Source organism: Hylobates moloch, unplaced genomic scaffold (assembly GCF_009828535.3).
Source record: "Hylobates moloch isolate HMO894 unplaced genomic scaffold, HMol_V3 SCAFFOLD_2, whole genome shotgun sequence".
Lineage (NCBI taxonomy): Eukaryota > Metazoa > Chordata > Mammalia > Primates > Hylobatidae > Hylobates > Hylobates moloch.
The window spans coordinates 1,210,383-1,230,979 of record NW_026652277.1 but is presented as its reverse complement, the minus strand read 5'-3'; the positions used below and the strand labels follow the sequence as shown (position 1 = coordinate 1,230,979).

General features: G+C 44.8%; 1 protein-coding gene and 1 long non-coding RNA gene across 2 annotated transcripts in view; one reads left to right on the top strand and one right to left on the bottom strand.

The window, feature by feature from the left end:
* Positions 1-20,597, top strand: part of ADARB2 (adenosine deaminase RNA specific B2 (inactive)) — a 554,344-nt gene that overhangs the window by 394,427 nt on the left and 139,320 nt on the right. The window lies entirely within an intron of this gene.
* Positions 5,489-19,989, bottom strand: LOC131381927 (uncharacterized). Its single transcript, XR_009211004.1, has 3 exons — positions 19,875-19,989; positions 18,731-18,858; positions 5,489-5,622 (listed from the first exon to the last, which is right to left on the bottom strand). It is a non-coding gene; the product is annotated as an uncharacterized LOC131381927 (long non-coding RNA).

Here is a 20,597-nt window from a genome sequence, read left to right as displayed (position 1 = left end):
GGAGGTGCTGTGCAGTGAGGAGGGGCTGAACTGTGAGGAGGGGCTGAGCTGTGAGGAGGGGCTGTGCTGTGAGGAGGGGCTGAGCTGTGAGGAGGGGCTGAGCTGTGAGGAGGTGCTGAGCTGTGAGGAGGGGCTGTGCAGTGAGGAGGCGCCGTGCCGTGGGGAGGCGCTGTGAGGAGACGCTGAGCTGTGAGGAGGCACTGTCGTGGGAAGGAGCTCTATGGGTTTAATATTCTTGTGCTTCCTGTTTTTCTTTTTCTTCTGCTCATTTCCTCCTCCATCTTCCTCAGCTTTTATAAAAATAGTCAAATTTCATGTTGGGATCCAGAGAAAAGTTACTTTCTCAAGTTCATATAGAAACAGTGACAGACACGGTTACTTTTCTGAGTTCATAGAAAGACAGTGACAGAAACGGAATTAGCACGGGGTCATCTCCCTCGTGGGTCTCGCCTTTCCTGCCAGATCACCCTTCTCAGTTTGCCCACGTCACAGGATGGTTCAGATAGTTCAGCAATTACACTTTTGCCCCTCCATCGGTGCCCACCTGGAGTTATTGGATAGTTCTGATGTTTTCCTAGTGAGGGACTCGGGCAGTTACCAAGGCACTTCCCCAGAGCATCATAATTAGTGAGTTAAAATCGGCTCAGCCTTGTGTGCTGCCAAGTTCCTAGCAGCACAGTAAAGCTGAAGATAGTGACTTACTGTTCTCTGCGTGTTTCACTCTGTGGACGAGACACCAAAATGGGTAAGTTTTACCAAGTGTGGGGGGAATGGTCAAATTCACTTGCATTCAGTTTTCCAAGATAAGAATATCTTACTGTTTACATATCTACTGTTTTAACTTTTTATTGCTTTCTGTCTTCGATTCGAATGGTTTCCTGTGAGAGAGTTGATTAGTAAATTATCTCAGCAAAGCAAATATTGTAAATTTACAGAAACTACATTCTGAGGCGTTAGGAGTTTAAACAGGAGAGTCACTGTGTCCCGGGCTTTGGGATGATTAATTCACCTCCAGAATGAACCGCTTGTTCTCAGGTGCAGATATTCTAATGGCAGTCGATGGCTCTTAGGCATCTATTTTCAGAAGTGTAGGTGCCCAGTGCTTTCCTCCGTCCCACATGGTCTTCCTTCTCGCAGGACTGAGAAGGAAACTTGAGTCTCTAGTACAAGAAAGATGTAGGGGGACTTCAGGGACTGTCTCACAATCGCCTGGTGAACAGTCTCCATGGAGGAGGAAGGCGCAGCTGGAAAAACAGATAGGGTCCCGGGGTCTTGTCCCATTTTGAATACTTTTCTTATTTATTTTCCTGAGTGACAGAAATATTTAAATATGGAGGGAAGTCAGCTTCCAATTTCCACTTTACATTTTACCCAAACTGTTTGCAGTGAGTTACATGCGGGAGTGCTACTCAGTCCCTCACTAGGAAAACATCAGAACTATCCAGTACATGCAGGAGTGCTGCTGGAACGTGAGGATATGAACCCTTGCCCCAAACAGCTAAAACATAGGAGGTGAGAGCATAGAATACACTTGGGGTGCAGGAGCGGAAGCAGTGTCAGGCGTGCAGTCGGAAGTCCTCATGAAGAGGTGAAGAGAGGTGCGGCATGAAGTTGTCACGGCCCCAGCATTCAGGATGTTCTCATGAGGAGGGACCCCGTGGCAGAGGACTCTGTGTCCATGGAGGTTCCTGGGCACTATCTGTGACATATCAGGCTGGGTCCTTTGCAGAACCCCTGAGCAGCATGTGGAGCAGACACTGTAGCTTCCCTTCCCAAGAGTACAGATCTGTAGGTTTGGCGTGAGGCCCAGAATTTCGTGTGTGAGTGTAAGTGCATGTTTAAGCTTTTAGTTCTAACAATTGTAGATTCACAGCTGTTCTAGGACATAGTGCAGAAAGAGCCCATGTACCTGTGCCCAGTGTCCCTCAGTAGTTATACCTTGAAGAGCCAGAGCACAACGCCTCACAGACAGACAGGCATTGACAATCCCCTGGCTCGCTCATATTTCCCCAGTTTTAATTGCACTTGCATTTGTTTAGCTCCATGTAATTTTATCCCAGGTGTAGGTTGTGTGCCCACCTGCACTGTCAGGACACAGATCACCCATCCCACAGGGCCCCTTGATGACCATGCAGCCACCTTCCAACCCCACTCCCCATAACTTTAATATCTGGTGGCCACTGGTCTGGTCTCTATTTCTATAATTTTGATATTTCATAAATATTATATAAATGCAATCATGCAGTATGTATTTGGAATCATGTCTTTTCACTCAGCATAATTCTTCACACACTCATCCAGGTCTTGCATTCATTCATATTTTGTTCCTTTTCATTGTTGAGTAGTATTCCACAATAAGCCACATTGCAATTTGTCTAAGCATTAACCTGTGAAAGAACATCTTGGCAGATTCCAGTTTGATGTTCATATGAATGCAGCTGCTATAAACATCACTACAAATTTTCTGTGTGTGAACATAAATTTCAATGCCCTCTGGGGTAAATGCCCAAGAGTTTAATTGGTGGTTTGCATGGTAATCACATATTTAGTTTAATAAGAAACATCCGTCCAGAGTGGCTGCACTGTTCCACCTCTCAGACAAGGCATAAGGGACCCACCCGGGCTCTTCTCAGCCTTTATTGTGGCCACTGCTTTTCACAACAGCCATTCCGTGACGTGTGGACTCATATGGTACCTCGTGTGGTTTTCATTTGCATTTCCTGAATGACTAATACAGCTTAACATCTTATCATGTGCCTATCCATATATCCATGTATCGTCTTCACTGAAACGTCTTTCTGTCTTTTGCCCATTTCTAATTTAATTGTTTGTTTTTGCTGATAAGTTTTGAGAGTTCTTTGTGTAGTCTAGACACTAGTTCTTTGTCAGCCAAGTGAGTTGCAGATATTGCCTCGCAGTTTATAGCTTGTTGTTCATCCCTTTAAATCAATCTTTCACAGAATGAAAGCTTTCCATTTTGATGAAATCCATTTCTTCCATTTTTCCTTTTATGGATGGTGCTTTTGGTATCAAGTCTAAGATATCTTCACCTTGCTCTAGATCCCAAAGATTTTCTCCTGTTTTTTTTCCTAAAAGTTTTATAGTTTACGTCTATGGTCTACTTTTAGTTACTTTTGTATAAGATTTTGTATAAGACATGGAGATGTGGGATTTACAGTTTACTTTTTTTTTAAGGCTGTGTTTCCTCCACTGAATTACCTTTGTACCTTTACTGGGTTCTCTATTCTGCTCTATGGACCCATGCATCCATCCATCCACCAACATCACACGATCAATTACTATGGCTATAAACCTTAATATTCAGTAGAGTGATTCCTTCCACTTTATTCTCCTTTTTCATAAAGTTGGCATTTCAGTTATTCTAGGACTTAAACATTTATATACACATTTTAGAATAAGCTTGTCTATGTCTACAAAATATTTGCTGGTATTTTGTTAAGAATTGCACCAAACTATAGGTCAATTTTGGAATAATTGACATTTCTTCTATTTCAGTCTTCCAATCTGTGAATACGGCATGTCTCTCTATTAATTTAGGTCTTCTTTGATTTTTTTGTCAGCATTTTGTAATTTTCGTCATACATATCCTAACAGTGTTTTTTTTTTTTTTACAATTTCAAAGTATCCCATAGAATCTGTGAAGTATGATGAAGATGATGATGACAATATTAACTAAAATTTAGATAGCCTTCCTCAGATTCAGATGCAGTTCTAAATGTATTACTGTGTTAATTCATTTCACAAAACAAAAAGGGCTTTCCTCCTTTATTAACCTTCAATACTTTTTGAAATTCTGATATACTTTTTAAAAACTTTCCACTAACCAACCAAAGAAGGGTATTGTTTTCCTGATTCTAACAACATCATTGTAGTAAGTGCAGCAGAGTAGTGTCAGCTTTCTCCTGGTGCCAAATGTGGTACAGAAAGTTGAATCAAATCTGTTCCAAGTATGGGCTACTGATGCCATCTTATTTATGTACATCATGAAAAAGAGAGCAATTACACTAACTTGAATTTTGAAATAATTTAAAATTATACCTTTAATGCCAAATGTTTTTCTTTAAGTAACTTGGGTAGAAATAATTATAAATGCCATACCTTTTCTTCTTGAATAGAGTGTATCAAGTATAACATTTTTTTCTAGAACTTTCATTCTTCTGGGCATAGAAGATAATATTGTATTACAGTGGGTGATGTGCCAATGGCTCTTATGATCTGTCAATTTTCTATTTTTCCTTCACTTAATGGCTTCAAATGGCCAAATGGCTTAAATTCCCTTGCCTGTTTTGTTAATATTGTATTCTCCTTCCTCAAGATTAGCCTCATAGGTATCATCTGTTCTTTTCTCATCATTCTCCAATTTGGTAAATCTCCCTAAACTACCTAGATTAATCGCTGCATTGCCTAAACCAAAGACCTCTGTAGTAAGTCGTGAAGAAATCTAACTCAAATACTCAGTTTGGAGAATTAGAAGAGGTACAAGGAGAGAGACAGACAGAAGGTGAAAGCAGCATTTGAATTTAAACTAGAGTCCACCTTGCTCTGAAGGCTGGGCTTTTTCTTCCATCCTATACTGAGTTTTTTGAAGAAGACAAAATAGTTCCCAAGACAAGGTTCTTAACAAATGGGCTGAGTCCTTTCTACCAACAGAAAGAGCCCGTCTGAAATTATTTCCATCTCTGCCATCACCTCTCACCAAGCTTCAAGGGCTTCATTAAAAAGACAGCGAGGAATGTTGAATCCTGCAGTTTCTCTGCACTGAGTTATTTAGAAATATCACCAGGTACCAACTGGTGTCTCCTGAGTCCAGGGCTGGGTGCTCGGAGGAGGGAGGAGGAGGCAGGATGGAAACAATGCAGAGGGAGCATTTCTGTGTCTTCTGCGGCTCTCATCCCTCACCGAGAACCCAAAGTCCTCCCCAGAGCCTCTCTCGTCCCCTCCTCATTCGTGCTCCCTTCCTCTCCCCCTTCCCCATCAGCTGTGGGACACACATGCCCACAGGCAGGAACGGTGTCCATGGAACCTACCCAGCCTTCTTCCTTCTACGTTAGAGTACAGGGCTTACCAACCCATGCCATTTTCAACCTAGATAAAAGCCCTCGTAGCTGGGAAATTCTCCCTGGGACAGAGTATGATGATTTGTTTAAGAGAAGGAGGATATTAAAATAGTAGCATCAGTAGCATGGTGGCTCACACCTCTAATCCCAGCGCTTTGGGAGGCTGAGGTGAGAGGATTGTTTAAGGCAAGGAATTTGAGACCAGCCTGGGCAACGTAATGAGACCCCCATCTCTACAAAAAAATTTGAAAATATTAGCAGGGTGCAGTGATGAGCACTTTTAGTCCTAGCTACTCAGGAGGCTGAGGTGGGAAGATCACTTGAGCCCAGGAGTTCAAAGCTGCTGTGAGCTAGGATTGTGTCACTGCACTCCAGCCTGGGAGACAGCAAGACCCTGTCTCTAAAAAATAAAAATTAAAAGTTAGTAGCACACTTCTTTATCTGAGGATGGCAGGCAGTACAGTCACCTTTGTTCTCAATGGGCTGTTTTCAGGCAGGATAGGCTGGGATCTTCCAGATGAGGACAACATCATGGGCTTGCTCTCTGCAAGAGAGAAGAGGCAATTTTCATGAGGCAAGATTTGGACAGTGCTTCTGCAAAGTGTGCAGGAGGAGAGATCTGTATGACACCATCATATGGGGAGAACTATAAAGAGCCAATGGGATGGATTTGGGTTCCAAATTATTTATATTGGTTTTTAACTACAGAGTCATATGGTACCTCAGTATGACAGATGGAAGTCAGAATGAAACCTCTTGTTTAGGTTGTTGGAACTTTACAGTCTAATGTCATCAGAACATTTCACAGTAAAATATGTTCCCATTGAACAATGAATCCCAATGACCCTGTGCTGCCACAGGCTCTGAATCTGGGCCAGTTCAGTTCTGTTTACAATTACAATACGGCACTGCTCATCCACAATGCCCTACCTCCAAAATGTTTTATTACAGTGCTTAAAAAACAGGAAAGAGGCATTTTATCATTTGCCTGTCGGCCCGTTGTATTCTAATACTTTTTTCTTAAGGAATTGTTTTATCATCTGTCTCTTATTTTGTAGCTCACCACATCATCTCTCATTATAGAAAAGTAGGACCCAACAGACTGACAGCAAATCTCAGCATCGCTCTTCTCTGGCAGAAGGACAGCTATAAAATCAACACCAAAGCTACCAAATAATTCATTGTGGAAAAATTCTCACTTTGCAGATAGTTGTTAAATTGTATATATTATGACTAAGAACTATCTGATACACCATGGTTCAGTGGTTTTTCTCAGCCTGAGAGGGGACACTTTGCCTTCACCAAGGAGAAACCCTAAGACGTGAAATTGAGGTCTTGCCTGAACTCAGATACTGGCCTCCTCAGTAAGCCCAACTCCCCTAAAATCAAAGTGACATCTACATGGTGTGATTTGAAAGATGCTAGATACCAGACCCTAAATCTGGATGATCTATTTGGACAAATCACTGCCTTTACCCTTTTAAAATTCAAATACTTTTGGGGAGTCCCGCTTTGCTATGTTAAAGACAATGATGTTTATTGAGACTCTGTTCTCCATAGCATGTCATGGGACACCAGAATGGCAAGAAGCATCCTACCAGCCTCATAGGAGGGACTCAACTTCAATGCATGCTTTCCATTTGAATGGGAGTGGTTGGGCAGCTGGAGGCCACTGTGAGTCTGAGGGTGGAGACAAGATGTGAAGTTGCTGGAATGAGGAACGGGAAGGGAGTAACAAGAGGTGAGCTGAGGCCAGGTCTACATGAGCATAGCCCCAATGCTGTAGAGGGTGAGGGCAGTGTTACATGCACACACTGTTAGTGGGCTGCACCTTGCACAAAACAATTTGGCCATACACACCAATAACTTCAGAAACGTTTACACACATCAGTCCAGTCACTGCTGGGAATCCATACAAAGGAAATATTTATATTCATAAGGAAAAGACAACGTGGTGACTCTCTAACTAGCCAGGCATTCAGCTACATCATTACATTTATACTGTCTAATTCCCAGGAGAAGTCATGTTCTAGGAAGTAAGTACAACAAGCTAAGGTAGGTACTCGGACAGGGCACAGAATGCCTTGGCATTCAAGACAAAGAGGGAAACGTGCATTGCATAGTCCCCAACACTCTGTAGAAGGAAAAATGCCAGCTATCCGTTAATCGTGGAGTAGACTCTTTTCAAGTTCTGATATAAGAGGAATTTGTGCAGTGAGTTCTTATCAACCAAGATGTTGTGATTATAATCATTTTGTTTGAGATCTTGCTAATCCGTAGTTATTACCTGAATATGTCTTTTATTTTGCTTTTTATTTTGATTATGATGGAGGGTTTTTGATACAGAGAAAATTTTAATTTCCAGGTAATCTATCTGTCAGCTCTATGACTTATCCTTCTGCTTTTATGCTTTGAAAGATCTTCTCTACCCACCCCCAGGAAGTTTGGTAAACATTCGTGTTTGCTTTTCTGTGCTATTTTTCTGTTTTATTCTACCTACCTGTAATACATCTTGAGGTATGATCCACAGGCACGATCATGCTTGCTTGTGACAGTCGGCCTAGAAACCTTTACTGAACTTACTTCCTCATTGTTTTGGGGTGTCCCTGCTCTCACTATATGCTGCATCTCTGTGTGTAAGGAACTCTGTTCCTAAGACACCAGCCCCATCCTATAGATCCGGCCTTATTCTTCACTCTGTTTTCATCATTGTCACAATGTGGCATGGGTCAGCATCTGAGCAGGTCACATGTCCCACTTACTCTGAGCTCCTTGAATCTTTTTTATCATCTCCAGTCAGGATTTTGGATGGAGTTATAAGCAGACGACAGAAATTAAGGGCACTGGCCACATTCATAAGCCTTTGGAGCACGGTCCATCTACCCTGGGTCATTTTCTGCTGGAACAGATGCCTGTCTGGAGGCTGGCAGACCCTTTACCCACCACGGGAACTTGTGGGGTGTGATCTGAGAGATGCTTTCTCCAGTGGAGATGTGGGAACTAGATTATTCCAACTGTGGCCAACACAGTAACGAGAGATTCCCACACTCCGCGATATTCCTTCTGACAGGGACAAATTACAGTTTGACAACACTTTAGAGCTCACAGAAGGCCTTCCCAAACTCAGTCTCAAGCAGTCTTTGTATCAATCCTGAGTTGAATGAGCAAGTATTGTTGCCCCCAATTGTACATGAGGGCAGCACTGCCCAGAGAGATCAGGTGGAATCTGAACCCCAGCACTCAGCGATTGTTTTTATTATACTTTAGGTTTTAGGGTACATGTGCACAATGTGCAGGTTTGTTACATATGTATCCATGTGCCATGTTGGTTTGCTGCACCCATTAACTCGTCATTTAGCATTAGGTACATCTCCTAATGCTGTCCCTCCCCTCTCCCCCCACCCCACAACAGTCCCCAGAGTGTGATGTTCCCCTTCCTGTGTCCATGTGTTCTCATTGTTCAATTCCCACCTATGAGTGAGAACATGCGGTGTTTGGTTTTTCGTCCTTGCGATAGTTTACTGAGAATGATGGTTTCCAGTTTCATCCATGTCCCTACAAAGGACATGAACTCATCATTTTTTATGTCTGCATAGTATTCCATGGCGTATATGTGTCACATTTTCTTAATCCAGTCTATCATTGTTGGACATTTGGGTTGGGTCCAAGTCTTTGCTATTGTGAATAGTGCCACAATAAACATACGTGTGCATGTGTCTTTATAGCAGCATGATTTATAGTCCTTTGAGTATATACCCAGTAATGGGATGGCTGGGTCAAATGGTATTTCTAGTTCTAGATCCCTGAGGAACCACCACACTGACTTCCACAATAGTTGAAACTAGTTTACAGTCCCACTAACAGTGTAAAAGTGTTCCTATTTCTCCACATCCTCTCCAGCACCTGTTGTTTCCTGACTTTTTAATGATGGCCATTCTAACTGGTGTGAGATGGTATCTCATTGTGGTTTTGATTTGCATTTCTCTGATGGCCAGTGATGATGAGCATTTTTGCATGTGTTTTTTGGCTGCATAAATGCCTTCTTTTGAGAAGTGTCTGTTCATATCCATCGCCCACTTTTTGATGGGGCTGTTTGTTTTTTTCTTGTAAATTTGTTTGAGTTCATTGTAGATTCTGGATATTAGCCCTTTGTCAGATGAGTAGGTTGCGAAAATTTTCTCCCATTTTGTAGGTTGCCTGTTCACTCTGATGGTAGTTTCTTTTGCTGTGCAGAAGCTCTTTAGTTTAATTAGATCCCATTTGTCAATTTTGGCTTTTGTTACCATTGCTTTTGGTGTTTTAGACATGAAGTCCTTGCCCATGCCTATGTCCTGAATGGTATTGCCTAGGTTTTCTTCTAGGGTTTTTATGGTTTTAAGTCCAACATGTAAGTCTTTAATCCATCTTGAATTAATTTTCGTATAAGGTGTAAGGAAAGGATCCAGTTTCAGCTTTCTACATAAGGCTAGCCAGTTTTCCCAGCACCATTTATTAAATAGGGAATCCTTTCCCCATTGCTTGTTTTTGTCAGGTTTGTCAAAGATCAGATAGTTGTAGATATGTGGCATTATTTCTGAGGGCTCTGTTCTGTTCCATTGATCTATGTCTCTGTTGTGGTACCAGTACCATGCTGTTTTGGTTACTGTAGCCTTGTAGTATAGTTTGAAGTCAGGTAGCGTGATGCCTCCAGCTTTGTGCTTTTGGCTTAGGATTGACCTGGCAATGCGGGCTCCTTTTTGGTTCCATATGAACTTTAAAGTAGTTTTTTCCAATTCTGTGAAGAAAGTCATTGGTAGCTTGATGGGGATGGCATTGAATCTATAAATTACCTTGGGCAGTATGGCCATTTTCACGATATTGATTCTTCCAACCCATGAGCATGGAATGTTCTTCCATTTGTTTGTATCCTCTTTTATTTCATTGAGGAGTGGTTTGTAGTTCTCCTTGAAGAGGTCCTTCACATCCCTTGTCAGTTGGATTCCTAGGTATTTTATTCTCTTTGAAGCAATGGTGAATGGGAGTTCACTCATGATTTGGCTCTCTGTTTGTGATTGGTGTACAAGAATGCTTGTGATTTTTGCACATTGATTTTGTATCCTGAGACTTTGCTGAAGTTGCTTATCAGCTTAAGGAGATTTGGGGCTGAGACAATGGGGTTTTCTAAATATACAATCATATCATCTGCAAACAGGGACAATTTGACTTCCTCTTTTCCTAATTGAATACTCTTTATTTCCTAGTCCTGCCTGATTGCTCTGGCCAGAACTTCCAGCACTATGTTGAATAGGAGTGGTGAGAGAGGGCATCCCTGTCTTGTGCCAGTTTTCAAAGGGAATTCTTCCAGTTTTTGCCCATTCAGTATGATATTGGCTGTGGGTCTGTCAGAGATAGCTCTTATTATTTTGAGATACGTCCCATCAATACCTAATTTATTGAGAGATTTTAGCATGAAGGTTGTTGAAATTTGTCAAAGGCCTTTTCTGCATCTATTGAGATAATCGTGTGGTTTCTGTCTTTGGTTCTGTTTATATGCTGGATTACATTTATTGATTTGCGTATGTTGAACCAGCCTTGCATCCCAGGGATGAAGCCCACTTGATCATGGTGGATAAGCTTTTTGATGTGCTGCTGGATTCGGTTTGCCAGTATTTTATTGAGGATTTTTGCATCAATGTTCATCAAAGATATTCATCTAAAATTCTCTTTTTTGGTTGTGTCTCTGCCAGACTTTGGTATGAGGATGATGCTGGCCTCATAAAATGTGTTAGGGAGGATTCCCTCTTTTTCTATCGATTGGAATAGTTTCAGAAGGAATGGTACCAGTTCCTCCTTGTACCTCTGGTAGAATTTGGCTGTGAATCCATCAGGTCCTGGACTCTTTTTGGTTGGTAAGCTATTGATTATTGCCACAATTTCAGAACCTGTTATTGGTCTATTCAGAGATTCAACGTCTTCCTGGTTTAGTCTTGGGAGGGTATATTTGTCGAGGAATTTATCCATTTCTTCTACATTTTCTAGTTTATTTGGGTAGAGGTGTTTGTAGTATTCTCTGATGGTAGATTGTATTTCTGTGGGATCAGTGGTGAGATCCCCTCTATCATTTTTTATTGCATCTATTTGATTCTTCTCTCTTTTCTTCTTTATTAGTCTTGCTAACGGTCTATCAATTTTGTTGATCTTTTCAAAAAAACAGCTCCTGGATTCATTAATTTTTTGAAGGGATTTTTCTGTCTCTATTTCCTTCAGTTCTGCTCTGATTTTAGTTATTTCTTGCCTTCTGCTAGCTTTTGAATGTGTTTGCTCTTGCTTTTCTAGTTCTTTTAATTGTGATGTTAGGGTGTCAATTTTGGATCTTTCCTGCTTTCTCTTGTGGGCATTTAGTGCTATAAATTTCCCTCTACACACTGCTTTGCATGTGTCCCAGAGATTCTGGTATGTTGTGTCTTTGTTCTCGTTGGTTTCAAAGAACATCTTTATTTCTGCCTTCATTTCATTATGTACCCAGTAGTCATTCAGGAGCAGGTTGTTCAGTTTCCATGTAGTTGAGCGGTTTTGAGTGAGTTTCTTAATCCTGAGATCCAGTTTGATTACACTGTGGTGTGAGAGAGAGTTTGTTATAATTCCTGTTCTTTTACATTTGCTGAGGAGAGCTTTACTTCCAACTATGTGGTCACTTTTGGAATAGGTGTGGTGTGGTGCTGAAAAAAATGTATATTCTGTTGATTTGGGGTGGAGAGTTCTATAGATGTCTATTAGGTCCACTTTGTGCAGAGCTGAGTTCCATTCCTGGATATCCTTGTTAACTTTCTGTCTCGTTGATCTGTCTAATGTTGACAGTGGGGTGTTAAAATCTCCCGTTATTATTGTGTGGGAGTTTAAGTCCCTTTGTAGGTCACTCATGACTTGCTTTATGAATCTGGGTGCTCCTGTGTTGGGTGCATATATATTTAGGATGTTTAGCTCTTCTTGTTGAATTGATCCCTTTACCATTATATAATGGCCTTCTTTGTCTCTTTTGATCTTTGTTGGTTTAAAGTCTATTTTATCAGAGACTAGGATTGCAACCCCTGCCTTTTTTTGTTTCCATTTGCTTTGTAGATCTTCCTCCATCCCTTTATTTTGAGTCTATGTGTGTCTCTGCACATGAGATGGGTTTCCTGAATACAGCACACTGATGGGTCTTGACTCCTTATCCAATTTGCCAGTCTGTGTCTTTTAATTGGAGCATTTAGCCCATTTACATTTAAAGTTAATATTGTTATGTGTGAATTTGATCCTGTCATTATGATGTTAGTTGGTTATTTTGCTCATTAGTTGATGCAGTTTCTTCCTAGCCTTGATGGTCTTTACAATTTGGCATGTTTTTGCAGTGGCTGGTACCGGTTGTTCCTTTCCATGTTTAGTGCTTCCTTCAAGAGCTCTTTTAGGGCAGGCCTGGTGGTGACAAAATCACCTAGCATTTGCTTGTCTGTAAAGTATTTTATTTCTCCTTCACTTATGAAGCTTAGTTTGGCTGGGTATGAAATTCTGGGTCGAAAATTCTTTTCTTTAAGAATGTTGAATATTGGCCCCCACTCTCTTCTGGCTTGTAGAGTTTCTGCCAAGAGATCAGCTGTTAGTCTGATGGGCTTCCCTTTGTGGGTAACCCGACCTTTCTCTCTGGCCGCCCTTAACATTTTTTCCTTCATTTCAACTTTGGTGAATCTGACAATTATGTGTCTTGGAGTTGCTCTTCTCGAGGAGTATCTTTGTGGCGTTCTCTGTATTTCCTGAATCTGAATGTTGGCCTGCCTTGCTAGATTGGGGAAGTTCTCCTGGATAATATCTTGCAGAGTGTCTTCCAACTTGGTTCCATTCTCCCCGTCACTTTCAGGTACACCAATCAGACGTAGGTTTGGTCTTTTCACATAGTCCCATATTTCTTGGAGGCTTTGCTCGTTTCTTTTTATTCTTTTTTCTCTAAACTTCCCTTCTCACTTCATTTCATTCATTTCATCTTCCATCGCTGATACCCTTTCTTCCAGTTGATCGCTTCGGCTACTGAGGCTTCTGCAATCTTCACATAGTTCTTGACACTTGGCTTTCAGCTCCATCAGCTCCTTTAAGCCCTTCTTTGCATTGGTTATTCTAGTTATCCATTCGTCTAATTTTTTTTCAACGTTTTTAACTTCTTTGCCATTCTTTTGAATTTCCTCCCATAGCTCGGAGTAGTTTGATCGTCTGAAGCCTTCTCTCAACTCATCAAAGTCACTCTCCATCCAGCTTTGTTCCATTGCTGGTGAGGAACTGCGTTCCTTTGGAGGAGGAGAGGTGCTCTGTTTTTTAGAGTTTCCAGTTTTTCTGCTCTGTTTTTTCCCCATCTTTGTGGTTTTATCTACTTTTGGTCTTTGATGATGGTGATGTACAGATGGGTTTTTGGTGTGGATGTCCTTTCTGTTTGTTAGTTTTCCTTCTACCAGACAGGACCCTCAGCTGCAGGTCTGTTAGAGTTTGCTAGAGGTCCACTCCAGACCCTGTTTGGCTGGGCGTCAGCAGCGGTGGCTGCAGAACAGCTGATTTTTGTGAGACCACAAATTCAGCTGTCTGATAGTTCCTCTGGAAGTTTTGTCTCAGAGGAGTACCTGGCCGAGTGAGGTGTCAGTCTGTCCCTACTGGGGGGTGCCTCCCAGTTAGGCTGCTCAGGGGTCAGGGACCCACTTTAGGAGGCAGTCTGCCCATTCTCAGATATCCAGCTGCGTGCTAGGAGAACCACTACTCTCTTCAAAGCTGTCAGACAGGGACATTTATGTCTGCAGAGGTTCCTGCTGACTTTTTGTTTGTCTGTGCCCTGCCCCCAGAGGTGGAGCCTACAGAGGCAGGCAGGCCTCCTTGAGCTGTGGTGGGCACCACCCAGTTCGAGCTTCCTGGCTGCTTTGTTTACCTAAGCAAGCCTGGGCAATGGCAGGCGCCCCTCCCCCAGCCTCGCTGACGCCTTGGAGTTTGATCTCAGGCTGCTGTGCTAGCAATCAGCAAGACTCCGTGGGCATAGGACCCTCCGAGCCAGGTGCAGGACACAATCCCCTGGTGTGCCATTTTCCAAGCCCGTTGGAAAAGCGCAGTATTAGGGTGGGAGTGACCCGATTTTCCAGATGCCATCTGTTACCCCTTTCTTTGACTAGGAAAGGGAACTCCCTGACCCCTTGCGCTTCCCGAGTGAGGCAATGCCTCGCCATGCTTCGGCTCGCGCACAGTGCACTGCACTGACTGTTCTGCACCCACTGTTTGGCACTCCCTAGTGAGATGAACCCGGTACCTCAAATGGAAATGCAGAAATCACCCATCTTCTGTGTCGCTCACGCTGGGAGCTGTAGACCGGAGCTGTTCCTATTCGGCCATCTTGGCTCCACCCCCCAGCACTCAGCGATTATGTGTGCACTGAGAAATCCACAAATGCATGGATGAATAATAAATGAATCCAAGCCACTCCCCACACCAGGAATGCAAATGGTACTGCTTGTTTCTAGTGAATGGTCCAGCTTTCCCACATCCCTCCAGCCCAGCCCATGATCTCTCTCACTCCTGCATGGTTCTCAAATTCTGCAGGGAGCTGTCAGTGTTTAAATTTAAAGGGAGCTTCTAGTATCTTATGGGCTGTAAGAGGTTGCAAAAATAAACAAATGGTACCAAATCGTACCATGATAGGGCTTTACCACGTTCCTGTCACAGGATCCGTCACCTGTGACTGCACGCTTCTGTGTGGGTGGATTTCTTTCTCTTTTATTTGATTGATTGTGTTACTGTGAAACTAATAATAAGTAGTAGAAACTGACATAGATTTTACAGTGTCTAACAAAAGTGTAGTATATTCTTCACCATCTTAAATTGCCCAGCTATGCAGAATGCAGGTTTATAAGTGGCCAACACTTCACACCCAATCAGAGGAGACAGGGTCTTCTCCTAATGTTAATGTTTTTATATATCAGGGTCCAGCAGTTACCCGGCACCCACACCAGGGATTGAAGGAGAGTCGAGAAAAGGGGCACTGGCAGGGAGTAGGCAGGCTTTAGGGAAGTGACAGGATGGGTACCAAGCTCAAGACGGGAAGGCTGGGGTGCAGAGAGGCAGCCATGTGTCCAGCCACCCTTCCAAGCTGGGCCCCCAGTGGAGGGGCATGGCCGGCCCACAGAGACCAGAGCCACACAAACTGACCCACCCCCCCTCCCAGGCCTCCCCCTGCCTGTGCCCCCTGCTGATGGGCTTTTGGGGGACCCAGGGACACCGAGCCCTCCGTACTGCCCAAGGAGTGAGAGAGGCAGATGGATGCACCAGCAACATCAGGGAATTGGACTTACCCCAAAAACATTGCCAACTCCTGCACCAAACCCGAACCAGAAGACAGCACCTAAGAAAGGGATGTCTTCCCAGAAGTGATCTTGTTTATATAACGACTCTCCCAGAGCCATCAAAACTAAATCATGTTCACTTAAATGTTTAATAATTTCCCTTCACCAAAAATTAAAAAATTATGTGAAACCCTCAGTGTTCTAGAAAAATGCGTACAACAACTTACGAAGCCAATCGACTATGCCTGTCAGGCTCGTGGAGATTATGGGATGTTTTGTAATTACGCTTGGGATTATGCCTGATTATGTAAGTGATATTCAGTGATTAAGTCTCAGGGAACATTATCTGGTACAAGGTATAGAAGACATGGCATAATAATTATTTTTAAATTATGTCTGCCTGCCTCCATTCATTTTTTTCTAATATAAGTAAGACTTTAAGCACAAGTGAGGAAACTAAAAAACATAAAAATCGGCTAAAATAAAAAGTGAAGCAGAGCAAGGCTGTCAGCAAAAACATACAGGAAGGGAGGGGCCTACGCCACAGCCTTTCTAAAAATGGAATTATTTTATTTTGCCACGGCAGTGCCCATAAAAATGATTTTTCCTTCCAGCCTGAGCAGTGGCAGCTCAAGAGGAAATGGACCAGATCTTAGACCGGGGGTTTAACTGGGAGAAAAATGTCCAGGCTGCATTTTGCACACAAGCTTGCACAGACACACGCACACAAAACTGCAACCTTGTGCCTCCGGAGTGAAGAGCTAAGCACATTACTCATTCAGGGAAAAATGATGGGAAAATCTATCATTTTAGTATTTCCTTCTCAGGGCAAAATTCAATGAAAATCTAGTTAAGTTTTAGCCAAATGGCATTTTCATTAATGCAAAATAAAGACTTTGAAAGCAGCCTTGTCACTTTATAGCCAGGCCAGTGCACATGGGGTGTGGGGAGGGCACAGCAGTAGAGGGCCCTGCTTCTGCGAGATTCTCAGGGCTTTGTGCTGTTTTGTGATCTAATAAGTACTGCTCTGAATACAAAGGATTTACAGTTGTACCATTTTTTAAACAATCCTATTCCGGGTAGGAGGAAAATCAATGACTCCCAGAATGACTGAGATTATTTTAGATCAAACCAAAAAGGGGACTCTGGAAAACAATGAGGCCAGCACAGGGCGTGCACCGTGGCCGACACTGCCGTCAGCACCTTGTACGTTGCCACTCACGGAAGTCCTGCAGCAACCCCACAAGGCAAGGGCTGCGACAAGGCCACATTATGGGCAAGGAAGCCGAGTGAGGCGAGCCTGGACTCAGGGAAGCTGCCATTGCCACGGCAGAGCAGGGTCCAAGCCCAGCAGCCTGGCACCATCCACTCCCTTCCCCGCTGTGTGATGCCACCTGTCACAGGGATGTGGGAGCTGACTCGGAAGGGGAAATGAACTCACTTCAGAAATTAAACAAGTGGGAGCATCTCTGCTGCCCCATCTGAGCAAGAAGGAAATTAAGAACTGCAAAGTTCACACTCAGTCTTTAAAAAAATTAAACTTTTAACATTAATTGCTCCTGAACATTTGTGAGTGCCCAAAATCCTGACATAAAAGCTTTAATTTCTATGCAAAGTAGATAGGATGATTGAGTTATAATTAAAATGGTAATTATACCCTTAATGCTCCATATTTGACTTTTCAAAAAACTGTTATGCTCCAAGAAAAGCTATTTAAAGATCAGAGGAAAATGTTTGAAAATGAATGTATTCAAGACATTTTAAATCTTTTAAAATCCAGTTATTGATTTTTACATGCTTTCAAGTGTAGTCTAAAACATTTTCTTCATTTATTTTGGTCGATGGAAATAATAAAAAATCATTGGAACGTGAAAAGCTTAAATGAAGGCAATATTCTGGAGGCTGATATTTAACGTGGTAAATATTTGAGATGCTGGGGCATAGGGAAGGGGCGTCTTCACCTGCATAGGGGCCCCTCAAAGCCCCTCCCTGGGAGGCCAGGGAAGGGCCCATTGTGGGAGCAACCACGGCACCTCCCTGCCTGGCTTCCGAGGAGCCCCTCTAAGCTTGAGCCCTACAAATATGACATTTCCTTTGATCCCTCATTGACTGTTTAGAATTAAAAAAGAACACCTAAAGCTATAAGTCAAATGTCAGGTGCAGCAGTCTAGTGGAACCATATCAATATTTCATGATGTATGGCTTGCTGGGAGGCTTAGAAACATCAGCCATGCCAAATGCCGCGCTCAGGACACTTTGCGCTCACTCAGCCGTGCTGGGTGCCCCAGCAGCAGTCAATGAAGGCGGAAACCGTGGAAGCCGTGTGCGTTGGCTGGGCCTGATGCAGAGGCCCAGGAGCCCCTGCAGACCCTCACCCTGTCACCTGCAGCACCTGGTGCCTGGCTCGGCTGTTCCCGAGCTGCCTCCTGATCTCTCCCTGCAAGCCCCCACCCCACTGAGAGGAAGAAGAGTCTGCACCAACTCAAATCAGGGCCTCCCCTCCTGACCACTTTCCCAAACTCCCAGAGAGACTCGGTGGGAGAGGAACTCAGGGCTCCCTGCCCAGGACCCCTTAACTGTACCCCACTTCCTCGTGTCGGAACCTCGGGGAGGCTTCTCTCCGTGAGAAGGGTGATGATCAGGAAGGGGTTGAGAGTGCGGCTGACACCCTCTGTGTGAACTTCCCTGTTCCCATTAGGACAGTAAAATAAATTCTGGGGAATTTTGCACCAACCGTGAAATATCTAAGGCCAGAGAGGGCCTTGAGTTCACTCTGAACACCACAGTGTTCAGAGCAGCCCAGGCGCAGGCACCCGAGGCCACGTTCCTCCTGGAGAGCCGCTGAAGCGTGCAGACACCCGGGAGCACTTTTGTTGCTTCTGTTTGGGTCGTGTCTAATAGAGATGCTCTCAGGGGCCCCTCTCCCCTCAGGTGGTTGGCAGACTGTCGTCACATCTCGGGCACCTCAGACTCAGCTCTGCACCTTCGCATGCCATATTTGAGACCCTCCTGCGAAACCCTAAGCTCAGGTCTGTCACGTGGGTCAGAGGTGGCCACAAGGCCAGGGCGAGTGTGGGAAGAGGTCTCCCTGGAGGCCGGGCAGTGGGGAGGATGGAGGGGCACTGGCCATGGAAGGGCCTATGTGGGAAGGAAGAGGTCGACCAGGAGGAGGAGGAGGAGGAAGGACTGGCTGCAGGGACAGACCCAGGAGGGTAGGGCCCATCTGCTGACTTAGGGCCCCCAGCTATAGTCCGTCTGGCTTTGCTTCTCATAAGGGACTTCCTAGGAAGACGGGGCAAGTAGAGCCGAGCTGTGGGCAGGGCCGGTGACCTGCGAGGGGAGATGTCATTGCTGAAAGGGAGGGGGCTGCAGAGAAACCTTCTCAGCTCTGCTGGGGAGCAGGTGTCGATGGTTGGCAGCTCTCCTCTTGGTGGTTTTCAAAACGATTATGATGGTTCCTAGAGCAACGGGAAGACAGAGTTCAAAATAAGAATCCAGGATGTCGGGTTCCTAAGTGAGTAGGTCCTAAGGCCAGGGCCAATGTCTCTGAGCCTCGAGTCCACAGGGCTCCTGAGCTGTGGCACGGGCTGTGTGGCTTCCACGACTGCCTCTCCTTCCTCAAGACTGGAGGCTGGAGATTGCCCTGCAGAATGTTCCAAGTGACTGGTTTTCAGACATAGCAAGTTTCAGAAAGATTACTGGTTAGCAAAAGACGTGGTGTGGGTGTTTAGCATTGGCAGCTGGCTGCAGGAGGACGCTGGGAGGCAGGACCCACAGCCACAGGCATTTGGGAGTCCCTACAACCTCAGAAGGAAGGTTGATGCAAGCACGTTTCTGTGAAACCTTTGCACAATGGAAGTTTGCACTGTGCAGGCGGGGCCCCTCGACTAACTCGGACGGGTGTGCAGGTGTCTTCTCTGGTGTGTGTGGCCACTGGGGTTCTCCCACTCTCCCTCTGACCAAGGGCAGGAAGCCATCTTGGCTGGGCAGAGGTAACCCTGTGCCCTGTTTTAGTTGTGTTTCCCCCGTTATCCCAGGAGGTGGTGCCTCACAGTGGCAGGCTCTGCTGTGGAAGCATCGGTGCTTTCTGTGAGCAGGGACTCTTGTCACTACAACTGGCCCACACTTGAAAGGGACAATCACTCGTGAGTGGCAGAGACACATTTCGGAATGGGCAGTGCCAGTTCCACCGCTTAGTTCCCCGTGCCTGGCACTCAGTGAGGCCTCATGAATATTCTGCCATCTGTCGTCCACTGTGGGGACCCCCTGGCAGGCAGCAGGACACCCCTGGCTGTGGAAGGCCCGAGGAGTGGCGTTGGGGGACAGGTGGAAGGGGCATCTTTCAGAAGTTCAGGCCACAGCTCTGAGTCACTTCAGAGGTACTCAGGGCCCATCCCCCTTCGTCCTTCTCCCCAAAGCTGTCCCCCAATGGGCCCTCCCCCACAGAGATAAGACCCTGAGACCCTGGACTCACCTGGGCACACCCACCCCGCTCCACAGCTGGTTCCTGGCTCTCACCAGGCCTTCAGCAGATGCTTGTTGAGGAATGGACGAACGGCCCCAACTGTGTCATTGAATGTAAAGGCCAAAGAATTCCAAATGAAGTTCCAGCCTCTGGTCAGGTGAAATGGTGAGAAAACCCCAAGATCGCATCTTCCCACCCCCTCTCCTGCCGCCCTCCTGTGTCCACTCCATCCCCAACCATCTATAAAAAGATGGCGAAACACACAAAATAGAAGACACAGAAGCTCAGTGTGGCAGTGGCTGTGCCCAGCCTCGTGGGCAGAGGGGTCACAGGCACGGGCACCTCGGACAGAGCACTGCATGGCAGCTGTGTGCAGCATGGCAGTGACACCTCCACAGAGGAAAGACAGGCAGGAAAGGAAGGCCGGTTTGGACGCTGGTTCCCACCTGCTCGTGCGGGTTGGGCAGGTGCCTCATCTCCCTGCGTCTTTTTCCTCCTCTCTCAATGGGAAACGTGGCAGCACCTACCTCAAAGGGTTACTGTGACAGCCAAAGGGAGATGTGCATGCTTATCACTGCACCTGGAGTGAAATTATAAACAACTGGTAAGCTTGGCTCTCCTCACAGTCACTCCAGAAATGAGAAATCAGGAGAGACATCCTGGAAACAGGGGACTTCGGGTGATCTTTGAAATCTGTTCAGTGTTGAAGCCAAAATGTGATGAACTGAAGAG